This window comes from Pectinophora gossypiella, unplaced genomic scaffold, assembly GCF_024362695.1.
Source record: "Pectinophora gossypiella unplaced genomic scaffold, ilPecGoss1.1 Pgos_66, whole genome shotgun sequence".
NCBI classification, from domain to species: domain Eukaryota; kingdom Metazoa; phylum Arthropoda; class Insecta; order Lepidoptera; family Gelechiidae; genus Pectinophora; species Pectinophora gossypiella.
The window spans coordinates 17210-25914 of record NW_026063276.1 but is presented as its reverse complement, the minus strand read 5'-3'; the positions used below and the strand labels follow the sequence as shown (position 1 = coordinate 25914).

Genomic DNA, 8705 nt, shown 5'->3' with positions numbered 1-8705 from the left:
TGGAGCAACTTTTATTTCGCATAACATATTTCTATCGCCGGTGACATGTGTGCTGTCAACTTTTGCTGGGTTTTTTTAATTTCTGACTAAAATTATTGTGAACCTATTCCATAAATTTTAAGCCTGTCGTTTACCCGTCACCTGATAATAAAATGACAGGTATAACTTCAAATAAACTTAGACAGTGTGTACTGGAATCAGCACCAATAACACACGTTACTCTTGCATATTTAGTAACTAAGTAGGTAGGTCATGTTAAATCTGGACAGCGCCATCTGTATTTTTTTTTTTGAGAACCTAGCCTGGAAAGTCCCTCATTGGTACCTATAGATTCTGTAATTATATTTGTCTTGCATTTAGACCAATAAAGACCACCAATGGATGTTTGATGTGAAAATCTGGTCCCAAGAGGTCAAAAATTAAATGTAACTAACAATTTTGATACCACAAAAAACATTGATTGTGAGATCCTATCAGTTGAAGTGGTGCTAAACGACGTGATTACTATTTTTATTTTTCAAAATAATTTTAAAAAGAAACAATTTTATTAAAAACATAATGAAAGATATATTTTTAGAAATAATTTGTTTTATTATATAATTCATACTCACAAAATATTCCTACATTTAATTAAATATTAAATAGTTGAAATAAAATAGCAACTTAACCATATACTCTCGGCCTATGTGGTCCAGTGGCTAACATTCCGGAGGTCCCAGGTTCAAGTCCCGGTGGGGACAAAACACAAAAATTTCTTTGTGATCCCTGATTCAGTTAGGACATTGCTGGCTGATCCAACGACATTGGCGGCTCAGCAATAACCCTGGTTGATGAGATTGGTCATCCACTTCACACCCTACATGATAGAAGAAGAACAAGTACCTATTTATGATTTTTGAACAGACTTAATATGGTAACATATTAGTAAGTAGGTAGAGAATAAACTTAACAATAACATTAAAATATATACAGGTTTTTATCTATTTAATGATTTAATAATATAAATTATAATAATTATAAAGTGATATAAACTCATAGTTCACCAACATCTATGAACAAAAAAAACCCCCGACAAAACAAAAGTACTCAATTATTATGAAAAAAGGTGAAAAAAACCCTATAAAAAGCAAAAAATAACTTATCCCACATACCTATGCTTGCAAGCAAACTGAGCGTGTAACATTCCTATCACACTTAACAAACATCTCTGATGACCTTGAAGACCTGAACCGATTTCTACCAAACATAGCTAAGAACACTCTCGACTAATATAACTTACAAACAAAAAAAAAACCATATTAAAATTGGATCATCCGTTTGGGAGCTATGATGCTACAGATAGACACATATACACAATTTTGCGTCGGGGGTTAATAAATAGAACTATATACATTGCAACAACACACCTAACACAGCTTTTATGTTCACTAGATATTAATGCTTTTGAGGTGAGCTCATCCTGCAAACAATGCATACATGGGCATCCATCAGGCATCTGAAAGCAAACATGAATGTTTTTAATAGTATATTGCACAATATGCCCGATTGTATCAATATTATTTAATGTGTAGGAATGGAACTGAAACATTGCCAACAATAAATTAAAATTAGAACAATGTTTTAATCATAATTAAGGATTGCCTTATAACATTTATGATTGAAACACAATATTTTTCATGTACAACATAAAATACTTAATACTTTAATACCTATCTCGGAGATTGTTTTTCTATATAATACCACTCTTCACTTCTTTCCATAAGCCCATGGCCTGTGATTTTATCTTCGTGACTGCTTTCCCAAAGATATTCCACAACTTATACAGACATAATTGTTTCCAACTGTCCGATTGGAACATTCTTCAGGAAACTTGTTATTGTTGCTTACATCTCTTAGTATGAGTATGAGTTAGTATGACAAAGTCGATCAGCATTCACACCTATAAATAAATAACTATATAATAACAGTGTCATATATAATAACAATGTCATTTGATTGTATGTTACTTACATTGCAATTTATCAACGAACATTATCCACAAACTTTTTATCATATCGGCTCTATCCAAAACACACAATGGCTATGGAAGTTTTTACAGTAGAATGTCGACGCTCTCGCACGGTGAACTTGTAAGCTACAAATTCTAACAAAGTAGCACAGGAAATTATCAAGAGAACTTCTCGGCAACGAGACCACAGAACGAGACCATAAGACCATTTTGTTTAGTTTTTTTTTTTTGGTTATTTTGTCCATAGGACAGGCAAAGGAAACATAACCCATACAGCCAAATACTATACTAGGTACGTTAAATTCGTTTTTCTACTCCTCTACTTTAATCTGGCATTTAAATAACCAAAAAGTCTAATATAAGTACATACATAATTAAACTCTTTGAAAAAGTGTACGCTCTATGGCCTATAAAAGCATTGTTTACAAAGTGTAACTGTACTATAATGTCGCCAAAAAAGCATTGTTGTTGTTTTTTTTTTTTTTTTTTTTGACCTGGAAACTGGCACCTTTACTTTGTTTGGTGCCATAGATATACTATAAAAAAAAAGTATACATTTGCCGCCATTTTCCCGCGCGTTGGAAAATAAATTGGAAAATTTTTGTTTCATTTAAAATTACGTCGTCGTAGAAAAAGTATTGTATGCAACGTTGTATAACTAGGTCAAAAAATGCTCGTGGCGTCTCTTATTGCGATGTTCGCCAAGGCTCACATCGCAACTCACGCCACTCGCATTTTTTGACCCTTCTTATACAACTGTTGCATAAAATACTATAAAAACAATAAACGTATTTTCATATTTTCAAATCGGTAAGCAATGGAATCCACAGGTTACGCAAATGTGTTATTATGTCATAATTATAGCCTCATCTTTTTTCTTTTTGGAAATTTTTGGCCTGGTTACATAGACCTTTAGGTTTGTGATACTTAACTCAAAAGTCCGCATAAATTTTCGAGTTATGAAGCGGCTTCTTGGCACGAAGTGAAAATAGATAGTACCACTTTGTTTATTGAATGTTTATTTATTATTTATATTTATATATTTTTCCGATATGATAACACTTAAGTGAATGTTTTTCGATTACTTCTTCATTTCGTAGGCTTTTTGGCGGGAAACGGGAACGGGACAGTTGCTTTCTTCATTGAGTAATCTAAATAATTAATACGAAGTGGTGTTTTGTGGTTAATGATCGCATTAAGTTAGTCGGAAGACATTCGCGAGTGTTATTATATTGGAGTATTCAATAAACAAAGTGTATCTGCCTATTTTCGCTTCGTGTCGGGAAGCCGCTTCATAACTCAAAAGTTTATGCGGACTTTTGAGTTAATTCGTTTGGGGTTCGGAGTAGGAGTCTACTCCGAGGGTGGGGGCTTAGGTTTCATCATCATCACCTTTCATCATTTCATTAATCATCAAGAAAAAAGATACGTCAGACATGGCTGTATGGGCATAGTTCCCTTTGCCTTACCCTTCGGGGAAAACCAAAACAAAAAATCTTCATTTCGTATTAAATATAAATAGATTATTCAATGAAGAAAACAACTTTCCCGCCAAAAAACAATGGAAAAATTAATGAAAATACTCAATATTCACTGCTTTTAATAAATTGTACTGAAGTAACAAAAAGCAATTATATTTTATATTGCTGATTTATTAATTCCATCGACATCTATGCGACCGAGTGAAGAAAAAAGTACCTCAATATTTTTCGATATTGGCTGTTTGAATCTGCGTTGCCAGAATTTCTTTGTCTCATGGAAAAAAAAAGTAAACTCAGTACCCAAACCGTTGGCGCGAAAAAGTGACAAGCGTTTTTTCACTTGTATTTCAAGATTTCCAAAGGTAAGTCGATTTTGTTATTGATAATTTAACAATTATTTATAAATATATTTAGGTATATAATCTTTAAAATCGTAAAATAGTTAGCCATATAAACATAATTATTATAATTGTAAGATCTTTAACTATCTGTACTGATTTTCTCTTTTTCACATAATGAAAGTGAAACATTAAAAGGTAAGTACGTACCTACTTAAAACTATAATTCTTATTTTATTGTCTATTAGATAAACACAAATAGTACAGAAGTGGTTTGTTTACAGATGAAGCGTTCAAGCGTCGAAATTCCATCGTGCTCTACAATGCGTCGCCGTCGCGTCGACGACGAGCCTGCTGCAATCTGCATCGGTGCCGGTAAGTATTTAGATTTTAACGAGTTTAATTCCAGTTTACCAAACGATCGATTGATTTTATGATGATAAAACTTTACTTAATAACAGGCAATAGGTACCTACTTACTTAAATCAATTGCATTGCCCCTACTTATGCTGTGTGACTAGAATAGGCGATAGTTAATTACTATTAATATTTTTTTAGATTATGTAAGTATGTTGGTAGGTATATGAAATAAGTTAATTAACCTATGATAAATTTAGATGAGATCATAACACTATAGATAATAATAATAAGATTGAATCCTTTTTGAATTATAACAATCCGAGTGTGATTCTGGTTTGACAGCAACCCATGTTGTAGCACAACAGTACAATATTCTGTGTGAAAAGTTAAACCTTTCTCTAAAATCGTGAAAAAGCCAACTAAATAATTATGTCTGTTTTATGTGTAGAAGAAGTAGCGTATTTTATCAAAAATTACAAGTTACTACAGATGGTTAAATACAACTATAACCAATCTTATAATAATATTATAAGATATTAACTGTCTAACTAAAAATTATAGAAATAAGTAGTAACTAGGTAACAAAATTATTATAAAGTTACCTACTTAATTATATAATACAGCTATTTATAATAACAAAATTATATCAAACAAGTTATTAAGTAAGTATATAGATATAGAGGTATCGAAGCTTTGAAGTATTTAGTTTATCTGAAAAAAAAAGTTTGAATGCTATAATAACATTTGTCTACAATAAACTTATTTAAATGACTGTTAAAGGGTGTATGTAGGTTTGTCTATATTTTGAATATGGTTAGGGATATGGTTATATATCTTGATGACCATGTGGTGGGGACTGAAGGAAACTAATCTAATTCAACAGACTTCAAAAAAAGGTTATCAATTTGACCCATATGTATATTGTAATGTGTGTTAAATTTTCCATATACATGCCTGTATGTTTGTCCATGCATTTCGTAAAAACTACAAATCGTATTACAATGCTTTTTTATTAAGTATCGTCCAACATAGAAAAGAATGTAAGTTTCATCAAAATTGGTTTAGAAATTTCCAACTTATGGTTGAAAAACAGTTAAAAATTAGGAACTTTGTGTTTCGACTATACTAATAGAAGCTTAGAGCTTAAGTAAGTATGGATACTAATGGTTTGAGAGTAAATTAAAGAAAATTGGAAAACGGTCAAGGGTGTGTCGGACACTACATCCATTAAACAAATTATAAGACATTTTATATTTCAGTGTTTTGGTAACGATGGTCACTGGCGTATTAATATTATTAGGGACACTCGAGTTTATACAAATAAAAAGTAATTTCAAAATTTAGATTCTAATGTATTCAACTAAATATTATTTCTTACTATTTATTTAACAGATTTTGAAGTCCGTTTTATTTTTTTAATTACTTTTTGTGACAGCTATAAAGTAATAAGCAAAATAAAGTAACAACTTTATAATTATTTTGTTTATTACTTTACAGCTATCTAAAGATATAGAAAACGCCGAATACAATGAGTGTCTAAAAAATACCATACCTCCACAACCCTGATACAGTAAAAATATAATATAGGTAGGCATATATACTATGTTATACTATATTTTATGTCTATATGTACCTAAGGTTCCGTCCACAGAAAATGTTAGTAAAGGAAAAATCTATGTATGTAAGTATGTATACGTATCATACGTAGATACACGTCTAACGCATAAGTACGAGCGAGACAGACCATTCTAACGTAGTATTATTCTTTATTTGATGCCTATAGCTTAAGTGAAGTTCAACTCGATCGTCTTATATCTAGATACTTGAATTTCGGCATCAGAATTTTCTTTTACTAACCTTTTCTGTGGACGGAACCTTCGGTGCGCGAGTCCAAATCGCACTTGCCTGGTTTTTTTTTAAATTGTTGACAAATATACGTACCTACTTCACCTGTATTAGTCTGAAATAATCTCACACTATGATGCAACAAGATCAAAAGATGAACAAAAACTGTGGTATTACGTTTTCCTGTTATTTTATATTAACTTTTCGAAATATTCCGTCAATAGAGTGCTGCATTGCGTACATACATAATATCTCGCCTATTTTCCATTGGGGTAGGCAGAGAACAGACTGTATAATCCTTTATTTAAGTAAAGTGCAGTCTAATAAATCGACATGTCTTCTAAATATTTTATAACGAGGGTTTGCGTTGCGTTACATCAATTGAGTTGAATGTTTGTATACCGGTACGGCACCCTCTCGATGTCATTGGTCTTAAAGTCATTTTATTAGGTACCTGAATTAAATATTTATGTTACAATGATGTAATTTTCAATTGCTTAATATTTTATTAAAACTGTCAAAAGGTTACTAATGAGAACGTTGAGGAGTATGAGTGGGATAACTTTGAATGATAAAATAGTGTGTTAAGGGACTGTTGTAAAAGAAAATGTAGTGAAGAGAATTGACATCCTCATCAATTGACAAAAGGACGCTTAGATAGGTTGGACAAGGCCAAGATTTATTATACGGATGTAAGTGGTAAAATCCGAAGTGGATGGCCTAGGTGGTACATACCTCGATTAATTTCAGGATGTGTAAAGAAAAGCCACGGTCAAGAGTACTGGGAACCGGCGAGCATGCATAAATGAGTGTACTTTGATAAGAGTGGTAGAAGCGAAAGTGATGTGTCAGGATCGTAGTAAGTGGAATTGCGTGGCCGATCCCAACGGAAAATAGGCGTAATCTTAAGTATGTGTTTTTTCGGGTTCACTAATGTTTTACAAAAAACGTATAACAAATAATCATTTTACAAACAACGTTTGGAAAACTAATCATTTGACAAACTTTCATTTCGCAAACATATTACTTTAAAAACAATCATATGACATAATACAGATTCCGCAAATGTTTTACTTAGAAAATAATTCAACTGTTAAAATATTATATTTAAAATAATCACATGACTAAATAATTCGTTTGCCAAATTGGTGATTATACAAAAAGTTACAAGATTAATTATTATTTTTTTAAAATAACTATTTTTATGTGAAGCCGTACAAAAGGCGGTATTTTAGAATAATTTTATTGTAGTACCCACTTATTGCCGCACTATTTCGTTTATTGCACTGTCTTTTAAAATAAGTGTGACTGACGCGTATTGTTTTTTTTAACTATAGTAAACAGAGAAAGATTTTTGTTGATTAACATAGATTTTGGTTATTACAAAAAGTTAGAAAATAAATTATTACTTAGTTTTTAAAAATAACTATTTAAACTCTTGAACATATTGTTTATAGGCCAGAAATAATTTTGTATTAATACTAATACCATAGAAACTTAAATCTTCAAAAAAACAACATACTACGTGAATTAAGTGAAATAAGTAGAATTCGGTTCTGGCACTCGCCGGCCGCTGCCGCGGCACGCTCGCTTCGCTCGCTCGGCTCGTGCGTTGTGGTCGCAGTTCTAACCTAACCTAACCAAACATTGGAAAATAAATGATTATTATAATTATTTAACTTCTTTATTATTATTGGACTTTCATGCATGAACCCAAAGTAATGATATACACGTACTTAATAGCTTACTACTTTCTTCTAAAATGATCTTTTTTCATACGTTTTTTGTTAAACTATTGTAAACTAAGAAATATTTTTGTTGATTAACATAGATTTTGGTTAATAAAATATTTACCAAGCAATGCATTTTGTCAAATGTTATTTTTGCTTTACGTTATTTTGCCGTCTAACATGTTTAAAAAATAATCAATTTGTAAATTAATGTTTTAGCGTAATAATTATTTTTTTTGTAAATATATTGTGTAATGAGTAGTTTATTAAACAATAGTTTGTAAAATGATACATTTATCAAATATAGTTTTGACAAATGTTGTTTTTCAAATGAAAATTTATTATTTGTTTTTTGTCAAATAATCGGACACCGTTTTTTCGAGAAAGTTGCTTAGCCATTTTCTATATTGTAAAGTCGGCGCCTCGTATTTTTTTCACTTCAGCCACAGCTACGATGGCAATGTTGTCGACTTAATTCATCGACCTTTGATGTTCAACCACAATGTGTGCTCTACATGACCGTCGCGACTGAAATGATTATCGGCGGCGGCTTTGTGCGGCACGAACTGGCGGCACTGTGTGAAAGTGCTTAAACGAATGCCATTTTAACTACTTATTAAAAAAATCACCTACCTAGGTTTATTGATCCGAGTGAAATTTTATATGTATGCGTAGTTTTTTTTATATTAGGTAGGTAACTTAATTCTCATATAATAATTATTGCATTCCCTATAATAATAACGGTGAATGTTTTATTAAAAAATAGATTGTTGGAGAATGATAATATTGATAATTGATATTTTAATTTAAGTACTTATGTAATTATTAGAACCTTAAATGATTGGTACGGTCTAATCATTTTTCGGCACCGAATATATCAAAATGCAAGGAATATATCAAAATGTTCTTATTTTTTTTTTTTTAATAGTCAGTAGGGGTGTCA

At 31.3% G+C, this 8705-nt stretch overlaps 1 long non-coding RNA gene across 1 annotated transcript; it reads right to left on the bottom strand.

The window, feature by feature from the left end:
* Positions 1-1045: 1045 nt before the first annotated feature.
* On the bottom strand, positions 1046-2230 carry LOC126381604 (uncharacterized). Its single transcript, XR_007568892.1, has 3 exons — positions 2011-2230; positions 1710-1939; positions 1046-1495 (listed from the first exon to the last, which is right to left on the bottom strand). It is a non-coding gene; the product is annotated as an uncharacterized LOC126381604 (long non-coding RNA).
* Between the last annotated feature and the right edge of the window lie 6475 nt (positions 2231-8705).